This window comes from Meriones unguiculatus, chromosome 2, assembly GCF_030254825.1.
Source record: "Meriones unguiculatus strain TT.TT164.6M chromosome 2, Bangor_MerUng_6.1, whole genome shotgun sequence".
In the NCBI taxonomy this organism is placed as follows: domain Eukaryota; kingdom Metazoa; phylum Chordata; class Mammalia; order Rodentia; family Muridae; genus Meriones; species Meriones unguiculatus.
In genome coordinates this window covers 90,316,780-90,325,505 of record NC_083350.1, presented here as the reverse complement: position 1 = coordinate 90,325,505, position 8,726 = coordinate 90,316,780, and the positions used below count along the sequence as shown (strand labels likewise).

At 35.8% G+C, this 8,726-nt stretch overlaps 1 pseudogene; it reads left to right on the top strand.

Moving 5' to 3' along the window:
* The first annotated feature begins 7,598 nt into the window (after positions 1–7,598).
* Positions 7,599–8,503, top strand: LOC110540596 (olfactory receptor 4C16-like; annotated as a pseudogene).
* Positions 8,504–8,726: the final 223 nt, after the last annotated feature.

The window sequence follows — 8,726 nt, the reverse complement described above, 5'->3', positions numbered from 1 at the left end:
TGGAAAATTTGTAGGCACCGGAGATGATAGGTGAATCCAAGGTAACAGAGTCTTTCAGAAACCATAGGCTGATCCACAAATGAACACATAGAGACCGTATGAGAGTGGTTAGGACATGCATGCACAAGTTCAAGTCATATGGGGTCTCATCACTGAGAAGAGAAAGTGGATACTGGTTTCCACCCATAACCAAAAAGCTATATGTAATCCATACCAACTGCAAAGGGATAATAAATTCATCCCAATACAGTGCCACTGTAAATATCAACCACACTTTGGGCAAACCCCATTCCCAGGAGTAGTGAACTAATGCGAAAAGAACTATGTGTTTTGGAGGACTTTTTGTTTTACTTTTTTTTTTGACAATTTTTATTGAGTGTTCGTTTGAAAGAGAAAGAACATGAAGTTTGGTGAGTAGGAAGTTGTGGAGGATCTGGGAGAAGATTGTAGGGGAAAACATGATTAATATATATTGTATAAACATTAAATAAACAATAAAATAAGTAAAATGAGAAAATATAACACAATATTTTATAAGAGCTCAAAGGCTTATCTACTAACACCTTTCATGATAACTTAAGACACTAGTGAGAGCAGTAATATTCTTTCACTATCCATTTTTTTTTCAATAATGATATTATTATTTCCTATTTTCTACTAAGCTCTTCATCATCCACTTGTATTTCTTGCTTCGTGGTCTCTCTGAAACTTCTAACCATCATGTCTTGGTTTTCATCTTGTTCTCCAGTGAGATATGGGTTGCCTTGATATTCTTGTGGGCTAAGCAGAATGCAAAATTAAATTTATATCATTAAGTTCTCATCTGCAAAAATAATGGTAATTTTAGGGAATAATTTCTTTTAGAATATTGATATGTTATACCATTATGAGTTTAAAATTCTCCTTGGCATGCAAAAAAATTGATTTACGTAGTACTTTATGGAAAAGCTGCCTTCAAAGGGCAATGGACAGACAATAGTGTTAACTTGCTGAGTCTTATTGCTGGTAAGTGACAGATTTTTGCTTTTTAAGCTCAGATCATTATTACAAGTTAATTTAGTGTATTTTACTATATCTACTGTCCTAAATAAGCCTTATTTTGACATCATATGAGCAAGGTTATGGAAATATATAACTCAACACTTTTAAAAACTGACTATTATAAAGAAAATAAGTTGAGTGAAATACAACGATTTGGATAAAAAAAATCTTTGATGTTGACAAACGCCTACACTATGTTTGTGAAAAGCCATTATAGTGGGAAGACAGGATATGTTCCAGAAGTTGAACTTGACTAAAGTTCATTGATACAGGAGAGTGTAGAATGATTTTCAAATGCTTTACTTTTGAGGTGGTGGAATTAGATTTGATATTACTAAGAGCCAGAAACGGAGAGGAGATTTTCGTGATTTATCTACTATAAATGGAGGATGAGCAAAGACTAGGCACCTTGCTAAGTCTTCTGGAGGAAGCCTGTTTTTCCATCTCTAACTGACAAACTTAAATAGAATACTGTACTTTCCCCACAGTTCTTCATTATCATAATTTTTTGTATAATCTGTAATTCATTCATATCTGAGATTTGTTTGGAAAGTGAACAACTACATTTCAAGAATGTGACAGTAAATATTTAAAAGAAGACTGTAATCATAATATATGTAACATGTAATCCATTTAATAATAGCATGAATTAATGGTATATAAATTTGAATATATACTAAAGGAGAAAATGTTTTAAGAATAGAAAGGGTAATTCTGAAAATACTTTGAGGTAAAAGTCTTTCTTTTTATTCAGTATTTGTCCCTAGTCAATCTTTGTTGTTTGTTTTTTTATGATTTTTGTTTTAAAATTTTAATTTATTCTCTCATATATTATACCCAGATCTCAGTTTCCCCTCTCTCTTCTCCTTCCAGTCTCTGCCCCAAATACATTCTTCCTCTGTTTCTCTTCAGAAAAGGGTAGGCATCCCAGAGATATTGACCAAATATGACATGTCAAATTACAATAAAACTAAGCATCTTTTGTCATATTAAAGATGGATGAGACAATCTAGTAGGAGAAAAAACATCCCAAAAGTAGACAAAAGTGTCATAGACAGTCCCTGCTCCCACTGTTAGGGGTTTCAAAAGAAGAACAAGCTATGCATCCATAAGACATACACAGAGGGCCTAGGACAGACCCATTCAGGTTCCTTGATTGTGGGTTCAGTATCTGTAAGTCTGTCTGAGTCCAGGTTAATTGATTTTATGTTTTTGTTTGTTTGGTTTTGTTTTTTGTTTTCTCTTTGTGCTGTCCTTGACTCTTTTGTGTTTTTTTTTTTAACTGAAAAAACTAGCTTTACTCTTGCCTGTATACAATGATCCTGTCCTCTGGTTAGTAATATTTAAAAGGAAGAATAACTACATATTAATTTTATGCTAGTTAAGAAACATATTGTACAGTGACTAGGTTAAGCTGTGGAGCATATAATGAGTCCTCAAGCAAGCTGATTTCGACATATCATTTTACCAGGAAGAAAGAAAATCACTCTTTATTTTGGGCAATGAGAAGGATTAAAACTCCCAGAGAAATACTCTGTTTTTCTATGGATAAATAAAAGCTCCTTTTCTCTTCAGTGAAAATGGTAACCTCTTCTTAAGAATCAAAGGAGAGTTGGGATTCTCTAGAAGATAGATAGGCAGAGTAGCCAAATTAGAAAAGATAGGGACGTAGGGATGTGGGGTGTAGGGGTTCTCTAGAAGATAGATAGGCAGAGACACTTCTCATGACACATGTAGCATCATGCTAGGGAAAAATCACCACACTTTCTGGTCAACTTTTTCTTTTCTAGTCCTTTCTGCATTGTTTTGCATTCAGCTCTTTTCCATCACTTACAGCATCATCATCTCATTTTCTGTTTACTGTTGTGTTGATCTCTTAAAGCGATCCTTGGGTCTCTCCAACACTGCTCTGTTTTCAGACCAGTGAAACAGAGTTTTCATACTAGATTCCTTTCAGAGCCTGCTGAAAAACATAACAGTTCTGGAATGGAAATAGACATAGGGTTGTATGTACAGATATCCACACAAGAGTTGATTTGTATCGGGAGGATGTGAAAATGCCAAGGTTATTCCTGGTAAACACCATGCCAGATTCTGAAAATGTTCCTTTTGTGGGTGCCAGAGTCCCAGTAATATCAGCATGGTGCTGTTTAAAACACAACATATTATGATATAATCCTTACTGTTAATTCACAAGTTATTTAAATCTTGGGATTTAAAAAAATAATAAATTAGAATCATATTTTCTTGCTTTCCCTACGACTTCCACATTAATTTCATAGTGGATAGAAACTCCAAGCAAACTCGGGATTTGAATATGATTTAAAGTTTAAAAAAATCAATAAAATAATTAGGTCAATACTAAATTTAAGGTATAAGTGTGTGTGGTTATGTGTCTGCTCATGTGTAATGGCCAGAAGTTGACATCAGGGTGGCTTCTTCAATTGCTTCCAATATTATGAAGTTCGGTACTTCTGTAATTGCTGTGAGTCAGGCTGTGAGTCCTGAGCTTTCTCTATGTCCAATGACTAGCTCTTGGATTATAAGTACATTCCATCATGTTTAGTATTTTACATGGCAGAGATCTGAAGTCTGATCCTCATACCCAGCAAGAACTTTGTGCATTGAACCACAACCCCAGCTCTAAGTATTGCATTTTGAGAAGTAAGAGATAATGTTCAATTTAAACTTTTAGGTGTTCATATATTCAAGATATTGAGTTTGCTATAGTGGAACATGATTATCTTGTGAGCAAAGATTCCCTACAGATTTATTCCAAGAATGAAATTAAAGAACTATTTAGACAATTGCAATACAAGTACCTACATTAGTACAACAATGTAGGTACTTACAACAAAACTTATGAGGAAAAGCCTTTTTACAAATCAGAGATTAGTTTTCTTATTGCAAAAAAGAATCCTTATTAAAAATTTACTTGCATTTAAAAAAAAAAAACTGAGTCTCAAAATGTCAAGACGGTCATGAGAGCTATAAATTGAGCTCTATATAAACCAGGGAGAAAGATGGTTTTAACTATTGATTAACTATTGACTCAGCAATCAAAAATGAGGAAATCATGAAATTTGCAGTCAAATGGTGGGATCGAGAAAAGATTATCCTGAGTGAAGTATCCCAGGAGGAGAAAGACAAACATGGTGGAATGAGCCTGTAAGACAGCAAAGCTGTCAGGAGCAAAGTTAAGAGACATTTTTGGTGACAGTGACTGGGCAACTCCCCTAAAACATTGAGAGCTTGTAAGACAGCAGAGTTGTCAAGAATAGATAAGATATTTCTGTCTAACTGAAGAATGCTCTATCATCTCAGGTTCTGAAAATATTACTTTATAATTTGTTCCAGAAATACTATTTTTGTTTAATTTTCAGTCTATTAAGGATGAAAATTTGTGTATAGAGTAAGGAAGGGCTCCTGTTGTTTCTTCTATATGAGTAGTAATGGTTTTGTCGAATATAATCAATAAACTCTCCTGAATTAAAAAAAAAAGATATTCGTAGTAATAGTAACTAAGACTGCTCTTAAGGCAGCTGATGTGTGTTGCGTGCATGTGAAAGAATGATAAGTTAAAGCTCTTCCCCAAAAAGTGTATAAAAATGCAGCCTGAGCCTACACAGGTGCGGCAGGCCAGACTCTTTGGTGAGTACACCGAAAGACCGCCACTAACCAGCCAATTCCTGAATGGCTTGTTGAAAAGCCCAGACCACCTTAACAAACCGGTTCTGAAAGGACCACCTACCTTATCAGACCGGCCATGGAAGGCAGCTCCCGAGAAACCGCAGCTTTCTTTGCATCTGAGGTCTGGCTGGAGCAAAGAAGCTCTGAGGCCTATCAAGTCATCAGAAGATGCATCTGAGGTCCGGCTGGAACTGCGAAGTTCCGGGACCTAGAAGACAGCTGAAGCCAGAGGCAAAAGTGTCCGAGTCCGTACCTGTGGCCAGCTTGTATTCCCCATAGGATGTATAATGAGCTAGGCAACTGTTAGATATCTGTGTGATTAGTGTGATTAAAGCAGCATTCAAAAATCATTCTGGCGTTGGCTCTTATCAATACCTTGCCACCCTCTGTGGCGTCTTGGTTAAAGTCCTCCGGCATAATTAAGCACTCGTGACACATGGTATATACGCGCTTATATAGACCTACAAGATATGATAAACATAATGAAGTCTATACGCCTAAAGAAGATAAACAAGAAAGCAGACACGGGGTAAGATGATCAATCCTTATTTAGAAAGACAAATGGGATGTGCATTGGACTTATGACAGGAGTCTACTGCAGAAGACTCTACCTAGCAGCTTTTCAAAACAGATACTAAGACTCATAACCAAACCTTCAGCAGAAGGGGAGTTAGTATGACGGGGATAGGGTAGGAGCTCCACAAGGAGCAAATATATCTGGGCACAGGGTTTTTTCTGAAACTGTTTCCCCAACCAAGGACCATGTATGGATATAACCTAGAACCTTTGCTTGGACGAAGCTCATGGTAGCTCAATAACCAATTGGTTTCCCATAGTAAGGGGAACAGGGGCTATCTCTGACAGGAACTCAATGGCAGGCTCTTTGACCTCGCCACCCCTCAAGGCCCCACCCCTCCTAGGCCACAGAGGAGGACTTTGCAGCCAGCCCTGAAGATACCTGATAAAATAGGGTCAGATGAAAGGGGAGGAGGTCCTCCCAAATCCGTAGACTTGGAAATGGGCAGGGAGGAGCTGAGGGAGGGAGGGTGGGATTCAGAGGGAATGAGGGAGCGGATACAGCTGGGATACAGAGTTAATAAAATGTAAATAATAATAATAATAATAAACTATTGATAAAAATAAAATAATGATTAAATGTTTGATAAAAAACCATAACTTTGACCAAGTTTATTAAATCCAGTGCTTTTAATTCTTTATGTAAAAAATGCTGAGTATGTGTTTGAGGTTAATGAGCTTGTCTTAGAAACACCTAAAACATTATATTTTCCAAGGAGTATCCAAAATGATGTGAGGTAAATGCATTTTTCTATGCCCACAAAACATATGCCATTTTCATGTACAAATATGGAGGATTCTAATACCACAAATGAAAGTATAGCCTCATTTGAATAATTAACAGAACAACTCAGTTCTCCTGTACCTTAAGATCCTTGCCAAAGATCGCAAAATCTACAGTGAATAACTTTATTCTGGGAATTCTCCATGGGTATTTTCATTTATAGAAAACAAAAGGCATCTCAAGCCTATGAATAAGAAGAAAATTTGCTAAAAGAAAAATGTAAATGCATATGAGGATAATTTTGTGTCTCTCTTGTCTGTTATATTCCTTACTTTGGCTAACAGCTTTCAACATCATGCTGTGACTATGTGAGTGGGATACATAGGCCTTTAACGTGGCATGTAAATAGATTTCACTTCAATTTACGTATTACTGACTATATGTGTCATCTAACTATTTTGACAAGAAATAATTCATGAAAAAGCTCTGTTTTTAACAGTAAAATTATGATTATAGTATTACGTTAATTTTTATTTAAAGTAGTATTTAAAAATAAGTAATTGACTTTTGAGGTAGACACAAACTGAATAAAGAGCCAATTACTTATCATTTACTTTTCCTCTTCTGCAAAACAACATCTTCCTTTTGTTTCTGTATTACTACTCTGTTCCAAGAACGTTGTGTTTACAGATTAAAAACTACTAGAAAAAAACTACTGGGGATTCTATCCACCTTCTAGTTCTCTGTCAGATGATCTAAACATGCGAATAAAAACTTTCATCAACACAGTAACAATTGAACAATTATATCTGCCGTTTTCATATTCAGATGTAATCACTGGGCTGTTACTGCTCTAAAATGTGGCTCTATTACAAAAAAACATGAATTAAAACTGGTAATATTAATATTTCTAGCTACTAAAAGGCATTATTCCGATTCAGTGAATATGTCAAGTAGTAAGTATAACATTTAAGATTATTTAAAAGTTAGAAATAGTTATTTTTCTTATTTTTATACTAGCTGTATGAAAGAACCTTTGCAGAGTTTTCAAATATTATATATATGATCATTTCTGCAAAAGCGTGCATAATGATGTGTCAGAAATATATGTTATTCCTTATGGTGTGGTAGTGATAGGCAACTCACTATTTCTTTCATGAAACCCCAAGACAATCAAATATGAACTAGATGCTTTATTGTTAATTGAATGTAAAAACTAAAGTTAATGATAAAAATACAACAGATCACATATTGTTACTCACGTACATTGAGTTGTAAAATTAATCATAATTGTGATAACAGGGATTTGTGTTTGAAGAGTTCAATGGGAATTTATTCCCAACCATATTTGGTACTCATAACAATGAATATAAATGGTCACTAAAATTTAGGAAGAAGTGCTGAACCACTTATTAAAGAAATAACAGACAGAATATGATTAATAGGGGTTACTTACTTTTTCTTAAAATGCTCCATAGCATCACATATCACCCACAAAATGAATGTCTTTTTTTTTTTTTTTCAGAAAAGGTATCTCACTGTTCACCACTTCTGATCAAATGAAACAATGTGACTGAGTAACAATGTGACTGAGTTCATTCAACTTGGTTTGACACAGGATCCTTTTAAGAAGAAAATCCTATTTGTTGTGTTTTTACTTTTTTATATGGGGACATTATTGGGTAACTTGCTGATCATTGCTACCATCAAGACAAGCCAGGCCCTTGAGAGTCCTATGTACTTCTTCCTGTTCTATTTATCCTTGTCTGACACCTGCTTTTCTACAACTATAGCCCTAGAACAATTGTGGATTCTCTGCCGAAGGAGACCTCTATTTCTTTCAATGAGTGTATACTCCAAGTCTTTACACTTCATTTCTTTGGCTGCCTGGAGACCTTTATCCTCATCCTCATGGCTATTGACCACTATGTGGCCATCTGTAAGCCCCTGCACTAAATGACCATCATAAGTCAATGGGTCTGTGGGGTGCTGGTGGCCATAGCCTGGGTGGGATCCTGTGTACATTCTTTAGTTCAGATATTTCTGGCCTTGAGTTTACCCTTCTGTGGTCCCAATGAGATCACTACTTTTGTGACTTGCAGCCACTGTTGAAACTTGCCTGTTCATGTGATCAACCTGTTTCTTGTGTCCAACAGTGGAGCCTTTTGTACAGTGAGTTTCCTCATGTTGATGATCTCCTATGTCATTATTCTTCTTTCCCTAAGAAACCACAGTGCTGAAGGGAGGAGAAAAGCCCTATCCACCTGCGTCTCTCACATTATTGTGGTCATCCTGTTCTTTGAACCTTGTATATTTATATACACACGTCCTGCGACCACATTTCCTATGGACAAGATGATAGCTGTATTTTATTCAATTGGGACACCTTTGCTCAATCCTCTAATTTACATACAGAGGTGAAAAATGCCATGAAAAAAATTATGGAGGAAGAAATTGGTCTCAGATGAATGAAAATAAATAAATGGAGTTCTCCAAGTTTTTTTTTTCACAGTAGCATTAAATTAAAAGTCAACAAAATTGCTTTTATTTCTTTATTATTATATATTACAATTATCCACTTTGTATCCCAGATGTAGTTCCCTCTCCACTTCCTCCCAGTCCCCCATCCATCCTTTTCTTTCCCTATAGCCCTCCCCTAGTCCATTGATAGGGGAGGTCCTCCTCCCCTTCCATC